Here is a 22,051-nt window from a genome sequence, read left to right on the forward strand (position 1 = left end):
TAATAGTTGAGAACCTTATGTAACACCACTTTATTATCGACCGATATGTTAGAATAACAATCATAGATAGAAAACACCTGTTGCATAACAATGCCTTTCTCTAAACTTAGTTCTCTAGCCTAGCAATTATTTTTATAAATCACAAGTAGAAAAACTAACAATATTATAATAAATATAACACTATTACCACCTTTATTTCCATCTTAAATATACAAATAACATTCATAGACGTTGATCATCAATCTCTTGTGGGCATAGAGCCCAATGATATATACAACTCTCACAAACCATAATCCTTGTATACATATATTATAGCTATACCAATGGTGGAACCTGCTTTTGACTGTACAAAAACTCAGTCTTGCCTATGTTAGCATAGGCAAGGCGTTGCAACAAAACTAATGCTTTGTGAGTCGGGTCGGGTTAAGGCAAAGGTAGTGATTTTTCTTCAGCAGCCTTGTATTCAAGAAAATCTTCATAAGGATCAGATCCACTAGAGGAGTTGCTTTCTTATGGCGTCGTTTCTACTGGAGAAGACGGAAGTGATGAATCTCTTTGTGGTGGATGTATACCTGATCATTAACAACAGACTCCAGTTAACATTCAAAGTTTTTTCTAATTTTTTTAAATATTTTATCAAGAACATGACAGGTGGCACGAACCTTTCTTGGAGCGAAACTTTTTGGTGTGGCGTCGAATGAGTTTTCTAGTAGTTATAGTTAACTGTCTGGCAAACGGAGAATATTCTGTATCGCTTTCACTCCAGTCACCACCGCCCGTATGATCATTTTCACCTTCACCTCTCATTGTTCTCAGCACAAACGCCTTAGCCTTACGCCTCTGAGAGTGGAATAATCCTCTGATTGAGGTCACAAACCCATCTCCTGCACCCTCGGGAGGTCGTTTAGGCCAAGTTATTGGAACCTGGTCTGCTTTACCAATAGGACCATCGCTATCACTAAGATTCAGATCGGTTGTAGGGATACCCGACACGGTTGTTTCTTTACCATGACCATGTAACTTATCTTTGAACTTCTTACCCTACAACAATTAATTATGTTATATGTTCATACTTTTTTTTATATTTTTTATGGTCTTTTGATAATGAACATTATTATTTACCTGCATTCCAGTGACTGATTTGAGAACTCCCCAAATTATATGTTTTTTGACTCTTGAAAACAGCCTTCTCCAGGTACCCGTAAATTCGACACGATGGAACGTATCCATAAGCAATCTTAGATCACTTACAGCAAATCTAGACCCTTCGTAGGTCACTAGCAGTTCGACCTGTTTCATTACAATGAAATCAGATTCGTTAACAAAGAAAAAAAATATTAGATGCTAATTTTGACCAATTTACATATGATAGGTAGATTTATGTTATTTCTTATCTTATTAGATCAAACAAGGGTGTTCAGTTAGACGTTCACTTCTCTTTCAAGTTCCAATAAGATTGTTATGCACGTGGTGACTTCTCAGTTAGGAATTATCAACGCCCCTTCTAAATGGTTACATGACTAGGGTCCTAATAGCCTCATTGGCCAATAAAAACAGCTAAAATAACAATCAAGTCAAAAGGATCAAACACTTGATATGTATATTTAAAGCATAAAAACCTCCTGCACAACTTTATTGTAAAATTAGATTATTACTGATTTAATATATAACTTTTATAAATGGTTCAAAGAACATGTTATGGACCACGTGTTCCAAGTAAAATCACACCAAATATAACCCTTTTTCTGACCTGCCAATTTTGCAACCTTAAAATACACACACACACAATTTATCCTAATCGACCATCATTGACCCTAAATGACCATCATTGACCAGTACCAACCTTACATGACCATAACTTGCTATTAGGGGTGGCAAAACAAACCCAAATGGGTTGTTTTGGGTCAATATGGATAATTTTTAAAACTTGAATGGATTAGGATGGATCAAAAGAATTTTCCAAGGAGGTCAAGATGGGTTAGGGAAATGCTAGTGACTTTTGGTTATGGGTTAGAAACTTAGAATGGGTTTGTTTATGGGTTAGAATGGCCTAAAACAAGCTCCATCCAATTTTATGTTAAACAAAACCCACGAAACCGAATAGAAACCGAGAAATCGAAACCGGACTGATACCGAAACCGACCAAAATGAAAAAAAAAACGAACCGAAAAAAACCCAAAAATCCGAACCCGGACCGATACAAAACCGGTTACTTTGTTTTTTAATAAACGAGGATGACACGGGAAACATTTTAGTTATTTTACATCTTGCGTTTTTTATTTATATTTTGAGTTTTTATATTTTTATTAATATTTTTTGAAGGGTTTTTGAAACCCTTTGTATTTTAACCTACACTTGGGTCAAGATGGGTTAGCTTGTTAGCTTTACCCATCTTGACCCATACCCATCCTAACCCTCTATTTTAAAAATCCATCCTGACCCATACCCATTCTAACCCATCACCCAAATCCAACCCAACCCAACCCACTCACATTGCCACCTCTACTTGCTATCATTGACCAATATTGACCCTAACTGGCCATCATTAACCAATGACCCTTACTGCCCATCATTGACCAATATACAAGAAAAATAATAAAAAAAATTTCAATCCTGGTATAACTGACGTACCTGACTAATCTTGATATTGTGGAATTCCCTCATTACCCTTGGCCTGGACCTTTTCTCATCGTTTGGTTTACCCAACTTCTTTTCTTCTTGAGAAGAACGACCAGCTTTTGTAGTTTTAGACTTACCTTTACTTGATTCATCCTGTTGCTCAGCATTTCCAACTGACTCAGCCTTGAGGTTTGCAGATTGCATTTGTAGCATAAGTTCATTAGTAACAGATTCTGCTACAGATTCTTCACAAGTTCTATCAAAAGAATAAGATCGCGCTAACTCAGACGATGTGGTTTTTCCATTCTGCCCCTTTGTTCCCTACACGACAATCAACAATAAGTTGTAATATGTATCTACACTATGTATAACACTATAATTTGAGTTTGACAGGTCGCTGTAAACTCACATGAATGGAATCAGAGCTTCGGGATGTTAATGATAGTGATGGGTTAGATCTGCTGGACCCCTCTACTTCTTTTGTTGGATGACTGCTTGATGCAGAAGCCTCATTTACAGTGGAAACCTTTTTTGCTCTTCTTAAACCAGAAGTAGTCGACACCTTCCAAACTTCCTATTTGTCAAAATAAAACAATTTAGTAATTACAGTTGACACCCTTTATTTATTGAAAAAAAAATGTATTTTCAGCGGGTAAATATCCACCTTTAGTGATGAAACAGTAGCTTTAATTAGTACAAGGTGTTCAGCTTTTTAATCCAAATGAGCACTAATGAATAATAACTGCTTAATTAATTGGGTATTTGATATTGTTAAAGATGTTGGTCACAGGTTAATGACAAGATGAACATGATTATTATTGCAGTATCACTGCATGATCACATATTACTAAATTAGGATTATTGTAACTACATGCTCTATGTCTCTATTCAAGATTTTAATTTGTTCTGCATCTTAAGTTGCACAAAAATTATATGTGTGCTTGAATGGATTGGTTTGCAATAAATCATATTATACAAATGATTAAAGAAACCCAAAGTTTTTGTTAGGTCAGTTTTGACCTTGGAGTTCACCAAGATCATGACAGTTGAGTATTTCTATTCTTGATACAATTTATAGTAAACGGCGAGTAGAAATTTTCACCTGGAATAACTCAATAGGTGAGTTGCCATCCTTTGGAGCTCCTTGTTTAGCATCTACCCGAAGCATCACCTTTCTGCAACCACAAAAGCAAAATGTAAGTGCAAATTCGTAAGCAGGACATATACACTGAAATCAAGCACATGTAAGAAGAAGAAACAGTTACATACTTGCCCCATTCAGGAGGTGGATTCCATACTGACAGAAGCATGTCAGATTTCGCATTAGGCAAGCAATTTCTCACTACAAAGTACTTTGTTGTGAACCGTGCAAGGCCAACATCTTTATAGTCTCTGTCAAAATCATATATCTGCAAACAAGATGTTTCATTATAAATGGACATTCAAGAACCAAAAACTAGATGTAAGTTAGACAACTAACATAACCACGAGGGGTAATCTGGTCAATCTACACCGATACTTACCATGTCATTTATCTCAGCCTCTGCAAATGATTTTCCATCCACAAACATTCCCCAAACCACTTTGTTGATTTGCAAAGATATGCGCATAGCACATGAAGGGCTTTTATTCTTCTCTTTCTCCATAAGTCGTAGTTGTGCAGCTTTCTGCATAGCCACCCTAAAAGAAGCAGCAGCAATCTTTCTAGATTTTTGTGCATTTAACAATTCTTTCCTCAGTCTTTGCACCTGTGAATCTAAGCTTTTAGCATCTTACTTATAATAAAAAAAACAAAACAAGCACGTGTTATACTTTAGGCATGAAACTTGCATCTTACCAATGTGGATCTTCCACCAGTTACCATCCAAAGATTCCCTTCCTTCTCTGAATGTGAGTCTCCAGAAGCATCTATAAACAGGGAAAGCTTCCGGATATCATCAAAAAGCAAGTTGCGGGCCCGTTCTTTCTGTTCAAGGTTGATTCGTTCTCTCTCTACCTCTTCAACACCATCAGGAACCACTTCATCTGCTTCTTCCTCAATGTCTTCATCGTCTTCCGCTGATTTGGGAAGACTACTTCTCCTAGGCCTGAATTACAAATACAGGTTCCATCTTTCTCATATTCAAATACAACAGTTGGATATCAAGATATAGTGAGCAACTGAAATAGAGACTTCAAGACAAGTAACCACATGGTAAAATAAAATCACTTACTTTGGAAGCCTGGCAAAGAGTAGATTGGTCAAAACATCAAGCATAACTTGAAACTGGCGAGATGTCATGGTAGCTGTTATATTTTGGGAATTGAATGCAAGTTCTTTCAAAGGTTTTGAAGGTTCAAATGCTTTAGATAATTCACCAACCCACGACCAAACAGCATTTCTGTTTTCAATTGTCCATAAGAGCTTCAATCCATAAACAAAGATCCGGCGGCAGTTATCAGCTATCACCACATTATACCCATCATCCTCACTTGGATCAGATCTTGCTTGTTCATCACTCTCACTTCCATTTTCAAATTCTGACCTAACATATGTCATTTCAGAATTTCTTCTGCCAGCTTCTTGCCATGCAAGCAATCTAGCTGGATCTGCCTTTGGTGATTGCCTTCTAATTGTAAAATAATCAGATGACAACAAAAAACCATCATCACGATGGCGGTCTGTAGTAGTTGTAGTTCTACCATTGTTACCGTTTTCATTTACAACTCGGTCAGTGGATGAAGACTTTGACCCTTTTCTTGTCATTTGAACAACTTTGATAACACTAGTGCAATCATCTTTATTAAGAAACACTTTGGGCATATGAAGATCAAGACCCTGATAAACAAGATCAAGAATGTCACGTTTGCTCTCAAATGTATACTTCTGCTTACCACGACTGTAGCACATTTCGAATTTCAACTTTGTCATCTTAAACGTCAACCCTTTAGCTGGATCATTTTCATCTAATGACATGTGTCTTAAAACAGTTGGAGTCGAGTCAATACGGAACATAAATTCTGTCATGACTTTATCTAATGAGAGATTACCAGACCTAGGAATTCTCGGGACACCAAAGCGTGGCCATCGAGAGAAGTATCTCAACTTATGAGGAGGATTGTAGTTCAAGTTCCAGAAGTATAAGAGCCAAGCAAAATCGTGAGGGCCAACATTTAAAGTTGGTGAATTAACTGAATCATTCTCCAATTTAGACGAATCATGCAAAGCTGCATCAAATGCAGCATAACCATTGCTGTTGGACTGTGAAAGAGATATCATCGGTCTGAGTGAGAAATTCCACCTCAGCGATAGTGAAGTAGATCTGAAAGGATCATATATCTTATCGCGAGCGACACGTTCAGAAGGAAGCGCAAACAAATAGTGGTTGAGTGGTTTGCCCGACGCGCATTCCCAGTCCATTGTAACCTCAAGAGTAAAGCTGGGAGCAACTAGAAAAGCACCACGTGCGCCAGATAGCGGTTTAATCGTTGAATTTTGAAGCAATTCATCCAAACTGCTTGTAAACATCTTGAAATCCTTTGCTGAAACATCTATACGCCCATCCGAGTGTTTGAGTTCCATATATCCAGAAGAAATTTGGAGTTGATCGATTTTTCATACGGATCGGTTGTAGCAAGAACATGAAATGTGCTTTCAGAAAAACACAATGTAGTTTTTCCATGAATGTAATTTCTCATCTCGTCCCACCATGGCAAGCTTTTTTCTTTTTTGGGAGGGGTAATATCAGGAGCATTTGGGTTTCTGACACTTAAGTTAGCCCTACGTAAAGCAACCGTGAATGCATAGCTTAAATCAGCAAAAGCCGGTTCAAAACCAACTCCAAAAGATATTTCTCCTTTTTTGAAAAGTAAGGGTATATCCAAATATGTTTTCATCGGTGGTGTTGTTCCACTAGCTGAACGATACATTTTCACCCTCCTCCATCTACCAATGTAGACATCTTGCAGAATTTGGGGTTGAAATGGTGTCGCCTACAATAAAAACTTATAATCACTGCCTTTTATTCATTCCTTAGTCCTATCCTCAACAAATTTAAAAAAAAGTGACTAAAAGGGGTTAAGTCAAAATGGTCAAAGCCATCTAAAGTCTATTTTTTATTGCTTACAACCTCCTACATTGTTTTATTCAAAGCATTAGATTATTACTGAAGTTGTTTTCATAGTCATAAAATGACAAAAAAAACTAGACTAAAACACTCGTCTTTTTCTTCCACCCAAATAACGTTTGAGCCATTACCAAACTCGCCCAACCTGCCACCTCCAATCCAATTTAAAAAAATGAAAAACAAAACAAAATGAATACAATTAAGGGTGTAAACGGCCAAGCCCCTACTCGATATCAGCTCATTAAAAGCCCAAATCAAGGTGGGGGGTTAACCGAGTTTGAGCCCGAGCTCAAGCCTAAAAATAAGCTTGTTTTGTAAACGAGTCCAAGCTTCACTTACCGAGCTCAAGCTGGTTGTGAGGCTAAACAAGCCTATTTTTCATAATTTTTATTTAATATATTAAATATATATGCATATAACAATAACTATTATACAGAAAAGTATGATAAAATTAGCTAAATAATATATACTATGTTATATATAGAAATTATTATCAAAATATATATAAAAACAATAATACATGTACATAGAGATTTAACAGAAAATAATAAACAAGCCGAGTTCGAGCTTTAGAATTAGAGCACGAAAAGAGCCAATCTCGAGCTTCAGAAATAGAGCTCCAAACGAGCCGAGCTCAGGCTCGGCACATTTACAACCTTAAACATTAGCTCGGCTCATTTACAGCCTTAAACATACTGAGAAAAAGAGAAGATAACTGTCGTTTACTTGCTTTGATTTACATTTCATCACACATATTTTAAGAACACTCTACCTCACATTCTTAGTTTGATCACAAAACTATTTTTGTAATTTTTGACCAAAATAGAAATCTAATACCATCTTATTCACATCAATCTTATATCAATTTTTCTAAAATCATCCGTAAACTATTGAAATGTCGATCTTTCGTATCATTAGCCACCTCTTGACTTTTTTTTAAACTAAAACATTTGAAATAAATAAAAACTACATTTTACCAACAAGACTAAAATATACTTAATTAATAAAACACTTGATAAAAATTTCACCATTGAAAAAAAAAAAGACCCCCTAGGCCTAAGGACTTCTAGTTATTTATAGTATTGCCTTCAGTCACGATCCAATTATATTTTTAAAGAAAGAATGGTCAGGTGAAGAAGACTGGTTAGAAACTTCTGTGAAATAGCTAATGTGTTGAAGTATTTATAGGTTAAAATTTAAACATAATAATATATTTTTATTATAATAGCCATTGAGTAAGAACGTTTTCTTTTCTTTTTTTAAACTATAGTTTGGTTATCATTTCCCTCCTAAACTCATCTAGTCATCTTATACCATACCGTGTAAGAGTGGGACGATGTTCTATAATGATACTTCAATGTCACATGAGACATTACTTCTCATCCAGTACCATTCACATCACCTCTATGAATATGATATACCATAAATGACAATTTACACGCTTTAGTTAGTTAAAAAAAATAAATATTTATATTATAGTCGATAAAAAGGTCTCCATCATCACTTTTCATGAGTTATTAGTTTATTTGCATTGTCCGTCAATAATTTATTATCTTTATTCGCATATTCCAACTTGAAAAACTTGGCAAGTTAAACCCATTCTATCTGTTGTATATGTGTTATTTTTTTTTCTTTTCTAGTTGTCTAATGACAAAAGCAAAATCTCTAAAACACCTAAAGGTCATGGGTTCAAGTCCTAAAAAATAAAAAAATTGTCGTACAATTTTTTTTATATTTATATAGTTTTTAAGTAAACATTATTCAATCTAGTTTAGTAAAAGTAACTGGTAACTAGCAACCATCTATCATATTTATAATTAAATTCTTCCGGTTCCTCTTCAGACTCTTCCTCGGGTTCCTCTTCTTCTTCAGGATCTTCCTCCTCTTCTGGTTCATCTTCCTCCATAGGTTGTGTGGTTTCATTGTTTATTGAGATCATCTGAAAAATCTCAGAAGACATCATAACTCTCATCTTGGGTCTACAGGACGGTCCTTCTCCGTTGTTTGGTTGGGAACTAACTTCCTTGAAGGTGGAGCTTCCGACATGCCACTCTTGTTGTTCTGAGAGATATTTCATCCATTCGGAGGATGGTTGAGAGTTTGGTAGGTATCCGGCTGGATAATATTGTGGTATCTCCGAGGGTTGGTAAGTTGGGATTTCTGTTGGATGGTACATCGGTATTTCGGAGGGATTATACATCGGTATTGCTGATGGATGATAGCTTGAGTGTCTTGGTGGCTCAATTCCTTGTTTTGGTGGACTATCGGGAACATCTATTGGGTAGTGCCTGCTTCCGGGATAGTACAAAGGTTTGGACAAGTCGTGTTCTACGTCTTGGTTGAAGTATGCTTCATAATAACCCTCGCTCTTGTTGTCTTCGGGGTAGGGTTCGGCAATTCCAGCTTCCTTTGCCTTGCGCACAAAGTCTTCGATGTGAGCTTTGAATGACATCTAATATTGTGGGTGGTTTAGAATGTAGAGTGGGAAAGAAAGGTTATCAGCCTATCTTATTCCTAAAACACATAAACAATTATTTCCTATACTTGGATCGAATCTTGGGTATTGTTTTATGATACCCAATTCGCTAAGATTGATGGCTCTGATACCCAATTCGCTAAGATTGATGGCTCTGATACCAACCTGTCACACCCCCATCTTAGGCCTAGGAGTGTGATCCAACAGTGGGTACCATAATTGTAAATAGATCAGAGTTTCGTTGATTTGTGGAAGACTTATAAAACTTTAAGGATCGAAAATGTAACTTATATAAAAGACGGGATTATAAACACCCGTTTAAGTTGTTACAAAACATTTACTTGTTTAATATTTACAAACCACCATATTAAGTTTACAAAACGAATCCGAGCCATCGGATAGCGCTTCGACACTCCAAGCGCAAAACTTGTTCACCTGCAAAATGTAAGAAAATACGTCAGCAACGAATGCTGATGAACACGCTGACGCAAAATAACTTCTTTTACTTTATTACCCCTCGAGACTACGCCTGCCTCGGACCAACGTGGCTTAGGAATAACAAAGTCAAACAACACATTATAAACTATATCCTCTACGCTAGGTCACCTCAGCAAACACCGCAGCGTTCGACTTAGTTAAGTACCCGTAAATATACACATAAGGTCGTACTCCCTGCAGGAGAGCGTCCTACGACCAAGGGTGGTACGTTCATGCCCATACATCGCATAGTATCACCTATGTAAGGATCCAAACATACGTATACCACAGCCTGAGGGCTAGGTTTATACCCATAGTTATAACGGTTTTAGGAACACCTATTTCCTTGTAAACAATTTCACATAACAAGTTTGACTCATTTTGAAAACAAGTTTAAAAGTTTGGGGGCATATTCACCTTATCTATTTAGGATCGGCTTCACTCACCGTCCGAGGGTCTTTCCCTTTCTTTTATCTCGAACCTATAGTTACGAGTATAAATGTTTGTTAGTCGGATACATGATCCGGCTTAAGACCTTTACTCTTATATCTCAATCCTCGATTGAACCTTTAGTTCAATTCTTTATTTACTTGAAAACTTCTAGTTTAAAATTAAATTATAAACCTTTAGTTTATATTAAAAACCCGACGTTTCTTCTTCTCCAAGAAACGTAATCATTTTCTTTTAGTATTTAAGAATACTCTTTATTCATTAAATAATATTTTCAAAACAAAGAATATATATACATATATACTTACACACATATATATGTAAATCATACTATTCAATAATCAAACTTTCATTCGTTTCTTTGTTATGTTTTCTTTTCCTTTCTTTTATCGGGGTATCGAGTATAACCTCGACTTAAGGCCAAAGCCTTGAATATAATATTGAATTATATTGAATTCATTATTACGCCTAACCTTAGTGGCGTATAGAAACTATAGGGACTTTGAGCAGCTCTTCAACGCCGCTTGATCTCTTTGGTCGTCAACCGATAACACCAAACTTCAACTCTCGACAACCCGCTTATCGAGATTCATTCAACAAATCCTTCTTGGTATGTGGGTGGAGATAATACAAACTCAAAGGAAACGTCGGTACACAAACGGAATATTCGAGGCACGCTTATCGAGGAAATCGTGGCACGTTTTACGAGGATTTTTAGAGAGAGAGTGGTATTTGTAGAGAGAGGTTAGAGAACTGATTTTGGGATGCTTGGAATGAGATCCCATGGCCGCTATTTATAGCCGTTTTCTGATGTCCCATCGCGGTACGCGATGGGCTCCGGGCACCCGTCGCGTACCGCGACGTAGCCCAGGTGAGTCACAACGTAGGTCTGCCACGTGTCGCCATGTGGCAGACGTTGTGCCACGTGTTGACACGTGGCGGACGTTGCGCCACGTGTCGGGACACATGGCGGACGTTGTGCCACGTGTGGACACGTGGCATACCACGTGTCTCGTTGTTAGACGCCCCATCGCGGTACGCAATGGGTCTCTCTGATGACCTATCGCGTAGCACGATGGGTAGAAAAATCAGAATTTTCATTTTAACCCTCAAGTTTGGAATTTGGCAATTTCAGTCCCTAGACTTTGGAAAGTTGATACTTTGAACTCGAAATTTTCACGTTGTTACAAATAAGCTATGATCTATTTCTCTAGTTTTGGTAATTTTGAAATAACATTGTTAACACGATTGCTTAGATTATCATGCTAGTTAAAGAAATCATATATTAAAGGAATGTGTAATTATAACCTACCTAAATCAACAAATGGGAGGTTGTGTAACTAAACTGCAACCACCCGAAGTTGCTAGAATTGGTATTTGAAAAATCGAAGTCAATCTTAATCGCTATACTTTACTAAACTACTTGCCTACTTAAATTGAAATTCTCGTGGTAGACATGAAATTAAGCATGGGTTGACGTGAAAATATGCATGTTACTTTCTTTTATGTCACAATATATGTTCACTTATAAATGAGGGGCTATTCTATCATACATTATTAAAGCAAGTTTATCATGTCTACTTTATAATTATCAATGAAGAATTGAGTGGATTCTTGATCTTAGATGGTAACCTTCATATAATTGATCTATTCATTTAGAATTTCTCTTCTTGTTCACCTATTATAAATATATATCTGTGTGTGTGTGTGTGTGTTATTATATGAAAGTTTAAAAATCAACCCCAAAATGATTATTTTCTTCGATTAAGTTAAAACGAAGATTTATTATTAGAAATATTTGTGTCCACGGATCGATACTTGGTTCTTATCAATACTATTTTACATATACGATAGGTACACGTGCCTATTTTGTGTGCGTTTAGTCTTAGTAGAAATCACTTTTATAATTTAAAACACGATCTTGTGCGAAAGTTAAATCCAACTTTTAACCACACCACACGCACGCACCATCAAAGGCCGAGTAAAAGCTTGCATTAAGAATGAGCCTAACAGTTATGAGTGTTGAACAAGGCGAAACCAGATTTAGCTCATAAGTTATTTAGTTCATTTATTATATAAAGAGATCATTGTGATGAATAGGGACACATCAATTTTACACACAACACTTTCATGGCCTATATTCAAGCTTCGAGTTGTAACATATTTCTCGTTTAATATATTTTTGAGGAAGCAGGAGATTTTGTGCCGGAGATCCTGATGGGGTCAAGGGCTTTCTTCGTACATATCGTGTCGTTTACTTGCTTTGATTTACATTTCATCACACATATTTTAAGAACACTCTACCTCACATTCTTAGTTTGATCACAAAACTATTTTTGTAATTTTTGACCAAAATAGAAATCTAATACCATCTTATTCACATCAATCTTATATCAATTTTTCTAAAATCATCCGTAAACTATTGAAATGTCGATCTTTCGTATCATTAGCCACCTCTTGACTTTTTTTTAAACTAAAACATTTGAAATAAATAAAAACTACATTTTACCAACAAGACTAAAATATACTTAATTAATAAAACACTTGATAAAAATTTCACCATTGAAAAAAAAAAGACCCCCTAAGCCTAAGGACTTCTAGTTTTTTATAGTATTGCCTTCAGTCACGATCCAATTATATTTTTAAAGAAAGAATGGTCAGGTGAAGAAGACTGGTTAGAAACTTGTGTGAAAATAGCTAATGTGTTGAAGTATTTATAGGTTAAAATTTAAACATAATAATATATTTTTATTATAATAGCCATTGAGTAAGAACTTTGTCTTTTCTTTTTTTAAACTATAGTTTGGTTATCATTTCCCTCCTACACTCATCTAGTCATCTTATACCATACCGTGTAAGAGTGGGACGATGTTCTATAATGATACTTCAATGTCACATGAGACATTACTTCTCATCCAGTACCATTCACATCACCTCTATGAATATGATATACCATAAATAACAATTTACACGCTTTAGTTAGTTAAAAAAATAAATATTTATATTATAGTCGATAAAAAGGTCACCATCATCACTTTTCATGAGTTATTAGTTTATTTGCATTGTCCGTCAATAAATTATTATCTTTATTCGCATATTCCAACTTGAAAAGCTTGGCAAGTTAAACCCATTCTATCTGCTGTATATGTGTTATTTTTTTTTCTTTTCTACTTGTCTAATGACAAAAGCAAAATCTCTAAAACACCTAAAGGTCATGGGTTCAAGTCCTAAAAAATAAAAAAATTGTCGTACAATTTTTTTTATATTTATATAGTTTTTAAGTAAACATTATTCAATCTAGTTTAGTAAAAGTAATTGGTAACTAGCAACCATCTATCATATTTATAATTAAATTCTTTTAAAAACATGAAAAATAATTTAGAGTATTTGAGATAGTGCTGCTAGTGATAAAAGAGGTTCATGGTAGTGAGGAGCACCCCTTCCAGGCTCCCACTCTTAGGGCTCAGGCTATGGGTATACCTCTCAATCTTCGGTACCCTCAGTATTGAATCGGTACCAAAGTTTTGAGTTGTGGTCTCGATACGGTTCAATTTTGTTTAAAACTTTACTCTTCTGATTATCTTGAACTATGTTATAAACCATCATTCACTGAAGGGTAGTTTATAATATAGTTCAAGATAATCGTAGTAAAGTTGTTAGGATTCTCAAAGGTCATGAAGGTCATAATAGCTTTTCCAATCTACAATATGCTATTCTTCCTGTCTCAAAACAAACATCATCTCATCTAGCATATGTGCATGTTAAGTTCACTACAAAAAAATCTGAATTCTTGTTAGTTGGTGAGTAGGATCTTGAAATGTTACAAATGCAGAAGAGTTAAGTTTTCAACAAAAGTTTGAAAAAATTAGTATCAACCTTTAATATTATGTGAAATTGGCTGCTCAAATTCTTTTTAGCTCTTAAATATGATCTTGCAAATACTTTAGTTTTATATGCAAATTAAACAAGATGAAAACTCACTTCTACCTCTAAGCTAAATCATAAAGAGAAAAATAGAAGCGTAGTTAGAGCATTCTCAATTAGGGATGAGCAAAATCGGGACCGGTACCGGTTCGGTAGCGGTACCGAAATCGGTAACGATTTGGTATCGTCGGTACCGAATCGTACCAAAGTTTTAAGTTTCGGGATCGGTACGGTACCGGTAATTCCCGATTTTTTTATCTCCGGTACCGGTATAATCCCGGTACCGTACCGGTACTGAACCGAATATTTCGGTACCGGGACCAGTACCAAGAATTAGGGATTTTCAGGATCGGTACCGGTCCGGTACCATGCTCATCCCTATTCTCAATCTATCCTTCATTTTCAAATCTGAATTCGCATTAAAAATCACTATGTTTTTTTCTCTTATTTTCAATTATTAAATAATAATTTATATATCATTATAATTACATTTTCTTTTTCCTCCTGCCACACACTTTCCAAGGCGAAACTTTCAATAACACTTTGTCACCAACTTTAAACTCTAACGGCTTACGACGGACATCGGCATAACTCTTTTGGCGATCACGTGCCGTCTTAAGTCGTTCTCGAATTTGAATAACCTTGTCGGTGGTTTCTTGGACTATTTCGGGTCCAGATAATTGGTTGTCTCCGATTTCAGACCAGCACACGGGCGTTCTACACTTTCGACCATATAACGCCTCGAATGGTGCGGCTTGAATACTTGTTTCATAGCTATTATTGTATGAGAATTCCATTAGGGGTAAGTGGTCATCCCAACTTCCACCTAAGTCGATCACACAAGCGCGGAGCATATCTTCCAACGTTTGAATCGTTATTTCACTTTGCCCATCGGTTTGCGGATGATAGGCAGTGCTCAGGTTTAACTTTGTACCAAGAGCTTGTTGGAAGCTTTTCCAGAAATGAGACGTAAAACGACTGTCTCGATCAGATATTATAGACAGCGGTACTCCATGCAAAGCGAAAATGGTGTTTACATAGATACGCGCTAATCTATCCATTGAGTACGACTCATTAATGGGTATGAAGTGTGCGGACTTCGTTAAACGATCTACAATTACCCATATTGTATTATGTTGTCGAGTCGTCTTCGGGAGTTTGGTAATAAAATCCATAGTGATTAACTCCCACTTCCAAACGGGAAGTTCGGGTTGCTGAAGCAATCCCGAAGGCTTTTGGTGTTTAGCCTTGACTTTCAAACAAGTAAGACATTTCGCAACGTGCAAAGCGACATCCCTTTTCATTCCGTTCCACCAATAGTTTGCCTTTAGATTGTGGTACATCTTATCACTTCCGGGATGTATCATGTATTTCGACTTATGAGCTTCGTTCAAAATTTTCTCACGCAACCCTCCAATGATGGGTACCAAATCCTATTACCGAGTCTAAGGATACCATCGTCACCTTTGACTAAAGAGTCAATGGTGCGGTTGCGTTTTTCGTCGGCGATTTGGTTTTCATTGATCGCTTGAGTTTGCGCGGATTTGATTTTCTCAAAAAGATCAATTTGAAGCTCTAGACGTAACGCCCGAACTCTTTTCGGCTTCTCGTGCTCTTTACGACTTAAGGCGTCAGCCACAACGTTGGCCTTACCTTCATGATAAACGATCTCACAATCGTAATCATTGAGCGTTTCCATCCATCGCCGTTGGCGCATATTGAGCTCTTTTTGGTCGAAAATATGTTTCAAGCTCTTATGATCAGTGTATACGATGAATCTTACTCCATAGAGATAGTGCCTCCATATCTTAAGTGCAAAGATTATGGCGCCTAACTCTAGATCGCGAGTCGTGTAGTTCTTCTCGTGTACTTTGAGTTGACGAGAGGCGTAGGCGATTACTTTCTTGCGTTGCATTAGTACGCATCCCAAACCCGAGTGAGACACGTCACTAAATAACACAAAATCCTCAGTACCTTCTAGCAAAGCCAAGATAGGTGCTTGGGTGAGCTTTTGTTGAGTATATCGAATGCCTCTTGTTGCTTCGTTCCCCATTCATATTTAATGTTCTTACGAGTTAAGGAAGTTAGAGGAACGGCGATACGAGAAAATTTCTCGATGAACCTACGATAGTAGCCGGCCAAACCTAAGAAACTTCGGATCTCGGTTGGCGACTTCGGGACCTCCCACTTAGAGATAGCTTCAATCTTAGCAGGGTCTACTTGAATACCGTTAACGTTAATGACGTGACCATGAAATTGTACCTCATGCAACCAGAACTCGCACTTTGAGAACTTAGCGTATAATTTCTCGGTTCTAAGAATTTCAAGCAACGTTTGAAGATGAATTTCATGATCGGCCTTGGACTTAGAATAAATAAGTATATCGTCGATGAATACGATAACAAATTTATCCAAGTACGGTTTGCAAATACGGTTCATCATATCCATGAACGCAGCTGGGGCATTAGTGAGTCCAAATGGCATAACCGTGAACTCATAATGTCCATACCTTGTTGGAAACGCGGTTTTCGGAATATCTTCGGATTGGACTTTGAGTTGGTGATAGCCGGAACGAAGATCGATTTTTGAAAAATAGCTAGCTCCTTGAAGTTGGTCGAAAAGATCATCGATACGAGGAGTGGATATCGGTTTTTGATTGACTTTGTTCAACGCACAATAGTCAATACACATCCTCATGGAACCATCCTTCTTCTTGACAAACAGAATTGGCGCTCCCCAAGGCGACGAACTCGGTCGAATGAAACCTTTCTCCAATAATTCATCGAGTTGTTTCTTTAGCTCCTTCATTTCGGTCGGCGCTAAACGATACGGAGCTTTGGCGATCTGAGCAGTACCAGGAATAAGATCAATCCTAAACTCTACTTCACGATCGGGAGGGATTCCAGGAAGTTCATCAGGAAAGACGTCAGAAAAGTTAGAAACGATCGGAACGTCTTTGATTTCTTTTGGCTTAGATTCTTCAGTGACGTAGGCCATGAATGCGAGGCATCCTTGATTTAAACATTTGTTAGCCCTAATCATGGAGATTATGCTAACTTGGCCAGCGTCTTTGTCCCTTCAATTCGAATCATTTTTTTATCGGGGGTTTGAAGTTCAACGGTTTTGCTATTGCATATGATACGAGCATGGTTATCGGATAACCAATCCATACCAAGTACAATATCAAAACCAGCTAGACTCATGGGCAACAAACAAATAGGCAAAATATAACCGGCTAGAAGGATTTTTCCGTTTTCAAGGGCTTCGGAGATCTTAACGATTTCGCCACTAGCAATCTCGACGCTTAGAGTTTTATCTAATTTTGTTAATGGTTCGTTTAATAGACTACAGAAACTATAATCTATAAAACTTAAATTGGCACCCGAATCAAATAAAACTCTAGCATAGGTGTCGTTGACTAGAGACGTACCGGTTATGGTTTCAGGCATGTCAGCGGCCCTTTTTGTGTCGAGTACGAAGACTCGAGCGTTTCCTTTCTTGTTTTGGCCACTTCCACCCGCACCACCAGCAGCAGGTTTGTTCTTTGGGCACTCAAAACTCAGATGGCCCATCTCCTTGCAATTAAAGCAAGTCATCTTCTTCTTCCAACAGTTAGCAGCATCATGTCCCGTACGATTACAGGACTCACAGACTTTAGGAGACGGGGCAAAATTGCATCGGCCCTTATGATACCTCCTACAAGTCTTGCATGGCGTAGAGTTGTTTCGGTTTACGCCCTTGCCTCTAAAGTTGGAACTTCCTCCACTCTTTCCTTGAGCAGCTGTTGGTGTCACCTTCTTGTCCTCTTCCTTATTGCGGACCATGCCGCCCATCAAATAACCGGCCAACTCCATAGCAGCGGTTTGAGGTAGGTGAGACCTCACCATGTCGCGGATTTCCCGCGGCAGTCCCCAAATGTATCAGGTGACTTTGCTGGATTCTGGACTTACCAGCTGTGGAACTAAACGACAATACTCAAGGAACTTAGTATTGTACTCACGAAGATTTGTCCCCACGACCTTATGATTAAGAAATTTCGTTTGAACTTGGTCGGTCTCGTGCATCGGACAAAACTTCCCCATCACCATGGCTTTAAACTCATCCCATGTCAAACTATACATCTTGTCTCTTCCCTTACTCATCAACAACGCATTCCACCACTCGTGCGCTTCACCTTTGAACATGAGAACGGAGTACTGAATTTTCTCCTCCTCGGAACACTTGCTTGTGATAACAAGAGTTTCCATATCCTCAAGCCACCTCACAGTTGTGATGGCTCCCTTGTCACCATGGAACTCTTTCGGTCCATAGTACTTAAAACCTTTGAACGTACAACCACTCATTTTTAACTTCTTAAACTTTTGCCTAACACCTTCTTCGGCATTAGACCCATGATCGCTTTCTTCATCACAGAATGGTTTTCGACGAGATTTAACAGATTTCGATGGATGAAAGGAAGGGTTAACAGTTCGGGTATGTCTAGATTGTCGAGATTGAGATCTAAACGCGGATTCTTCCCTAACCGCATCTTTAATCATCTTTTGGATTTTGTTCATATATTTTTTGGGAATTTCTTCCTCTCGCTCATTCTCAGGGCCTTTCCCCTTATCTCTCATTTCTTTTTCTTTTCGAGCGTTCTCGTTGTTGTTACTTTGTTCAGACATATTTTTCTTTTTCTTTTTAATTTGGTCTGAAATTTAAACAACATTTCTTTATTAAACACACGTTTATTTATTACACATTGATATATATATATATATATATATATATATATCACTCCCATGATATATAGCTGGTCCTATCATTACATAAGAACGTTTCATACGTTCTTTATTTATACACATCACATACAAAACTATTTTACACGCATAGCTTCTCTTTACATTCCACCATCTTTAGTTCTTCAAAAACTTCTTCACAACCTTCGATATTTTGTTGCACTTACAAAGGAGTGTTTCTCCAACTTTTTTCTTTTTATTCTCTTCCTCGTCTACCTTCTTCCTCCAATCGTCGGTTTCGTGCAATGCACGATCCAGATGTTCTTCATACGATTGAGGGACTATATTGGGGTATCCATACTGCGGAGGTGGGTCACGGTAACCCAGAGTCACCATCTCGTAATGATTCCTCGGCTCTGGATACGGAACATAGTCCATGTCGGATGACAGGTAGAGGTAGGTCTTGGCAGCTTGATTCTGCTCTCGGATCTCGTCGGCTTGCTCTTGAATTGAGGGAATTTCCCCTTGAAATGGTGGGAAGCTTGATGAAGTCCCAATCCTAAGTTTCTCAAGGTATTGGACATAGGGATCCACAGAACCATAGCTTGGGTTTTGGGAAGTGAGTGATCCATTCATTGAGCTTGACATCTCATTAGGATTCTCGGGATGCTCTTCTTCCGGTTCCTCTTCAGACTCTTCCTCGGGTTCCTCTTCTTCTTCAGGATCTTCCTCCTCTTCTGGTTCATCTTCCTCCATAGGTTGTGTGGTTTCATTGTTTATTGAGATCATCTGAAAAATCTCAGAAGACATCATAACTCTCATCTTGGGTCTACAGGACGGTCCTTCTCCGTTGTTTGGTTGGGAACTAACTTCCTTGAAGGTGGAGCTTCCGACATGCCACTCTTGTTGTTCTGAGAGATATTTCATCCATTCGGAGGATGGTTGAGAGTTTGGTAGGTATCCGGCTGGATAATATTGTGGTATCTCCGAGGGTTGGTAAGTTGGGATTTCTGTTGGATGGTACATCGGTATTTCGGAGGGATTATACATCGGTATTGCTGATGGATGATAGCTTGAGTGTCTTGGTGGCTCAATTCCTTGTTTTGGTGGACTATCGGGAACATCTATTGGGTAGTGCCTGCTTCCGGGATAGTACAAAAGTTTGGACAAGTCGTGTTCTACGTCTTGGTTGAAGTATGCTTCATAATAACCCTCGCTCTTGTTGTCTTCGGGGTAGGGTTCGGCAATTCCAGCTTCCTTTGCCTTGCGCACAAAGTCTTCGATGTGAGCTTTGAATGACATCTAATATTGTGGGTGGTTTAGAATGTAGAGTGGGAAAGAAAGGTTATCAGCCTATCTTATTCCTAAAACACATAAACAATTATTTCCTATACTTGGATCGAATCTTGGGTATTGTTTTATGATACCCAATTCGCTAATATTGATGGCTCTGATACCCAATTCGCTAAGATTGATGGCTCTGATACCAACCTGTCACACCCCCATCTTAGGCCTAGGAGTGTGATCCAACAGTGGGTACCATAATTGTAAATAGATCAGAGTTTCGTTGATTTGTGGAAGACTTATAAAACTTTAAGGATCGAAAATGTAACTTATATAAAAGACGGGATTATAAACACCCGTTTAAGTTGTTACAAAACATTTACTTGTTTAATATTTACAAACCACCATATTAAGTTTACAAAACGAATCCGAGCCATCGGATAGCGCTTCGACACTCCAAGCGCTAAACTTGTTCACCTGCAAAATGTAAGAAAATACGTCAGCAACGAATGCTGATGAACACGCTGACGCAAAATAACTTCTTTTACTTTATTACCCCTCGAGACTACGCCTGCCTCGGACCAACGTGGCTTAGGAATAACAAAGTCAAACAACACATTATAAACTATATCCTCTACGCTAGGTCACCTCAGCAAACACCGCAGCGTTCGACTTAGTTAAGTACCCGTAAATATATACATAAGGTCGTACTCCCTGCAGGAGAGCGTCCTACGACCAAGGGTGGTGCGTTCATGCCAATACATCGCATAGTATCACCTATGTAAGGATCCAAACATACGTATACCACAGCCTGAGGGCTAGGTTTATACCCATAGTTATAACGGTTTTAGGAACACATATTTCCTTGTAAACAATTTCACATAACAAGTTTGACTCATTTTGAAAACAAGTTTAAAAGTTTGGGGGCGTATTCACCTTATCTATTTAGGATCGGCTTCACTCACCGTCCAAGGGTCTTTCCCTTTCTTTTATCTCGAACCTATAGTTACGAGTATAAATGTTTGTTAGTCGGATACATGATCCGGCTTAAGACCTTTAGTCTTATATCTCAATCCTCGATTGAACCTTTAGTTCAATTCTTTATTTACTTGAAAACTTCTAGTTTAAAATTAAATTATAAACCTTTAGTTTATATTAAAAACCCGACGTTTCTTCTTCTCCAAGAAACGTAATCATTTTCTTTTAGTATTTAAGAATACTCTTTATTCATTAAATAAAATTTTCAAAACAAAGAATATATATACATATATACTTACACACATATATATGTAAATCATACTATTCAATAATCAAACTTTCATTCGTTTCTTTGTTATGTTTTCTTTTCCTTTCTTTTATCGGGGTATCGAGTATAACCTCGACTTAGGGCCAAAGCCTTGAATATAATATTGAATTATATTGAATTCATTATTACGCCTAACCTTAGTGGCGTATAGAAACTATAGGGACTTTGAGCAGCTCTTCAACGCCGCTTGATCTCTTTGGTCGTCAACCGATAACACCAAACTTCAACTCTCGACAACCCGCTTATCGAGATTCATTCAACAAATCCTTCTTGGTATGTGGGTGGAGATAATACAAACTCAAAGGAAACGTCGGTACACAAACGGAATATTCGAGGCACGCTTATCGAGGAAATCGTGGCACGTTTTACGAGGATTTTTAGAGAGAGAGTGGTATTTGTAGAGAGAGGTTAGAGAACTGATTTTGGGATGCTTGGAATGAGATCCCATGGCCGCTATTTATAGCCGTTTTCTGATGTCCCATCGCGGTACGCGATGGGCTCCGGGCACCCGTCGCGTACCGCGACGTAGCCCAGGTGAGTCACAACGTAGGTCTGCCACGTGTCGCCATGTGGCAGACGTTGTGCCACGTGTTGACACGTGGCGGACGTTGCGCCACGTGTCGGGACACATGGCGGACGTTGTGCCACGTGTGGACACGTGGCATACCACGTGTCTCGTTGTTAGACGCCC

The 22,051-nt window shown here is 37.9% G+C and overlaps 1 pseudogene across 1 annotated transcript; it reads right to left on the reverse strand.

Moving 5' to 3' along the window:
• Positions 1-241: 241 nt before the first annotated feature.
• Positions 242-19,418, reverse strand: LOC143557687 (protein SABRE-like; annotated as a pseudogene). Its single transcript, XR_013139615.1, has 11 exons — positions 19,047-19,418; positions 4,833-6,591; positions 4,457-4,706; positions 4,143-4,367; positions 3,889-4,028; positions 3,722-3,794; positions 3,029-3,283; positions 2,632-2,940; positions 1,123-1,290; positions 663-1,041; positions 242-572 (listed from the first exon to the last, which is right to left on the reverse strand). The product of XR_013139615.1 is annotated as a protein SABRE-like (transcript).
• Between the last annotated feature and the right edge of the window lie 2,633 nt (positions 19,419-22,051).

The sequence above is a fragment of the Bidens hawaiensis genome, unplaced genomic scaffold, assembly GCF_021521415.1.
Source record: "Bidens hawaiensis isolate Kalapana, Puna unplaced genomic scaffold, B.hawaiensis_p1.1 tig00019083_1, whole genome shotgun sequence".
NCBI classification, from domain to species: Eukaryota; Viridiplantae; Streptophyta; class Magnoliopsida; order Asterales; family Asteraceae; genus Bidens; species Bidens hawaiensis.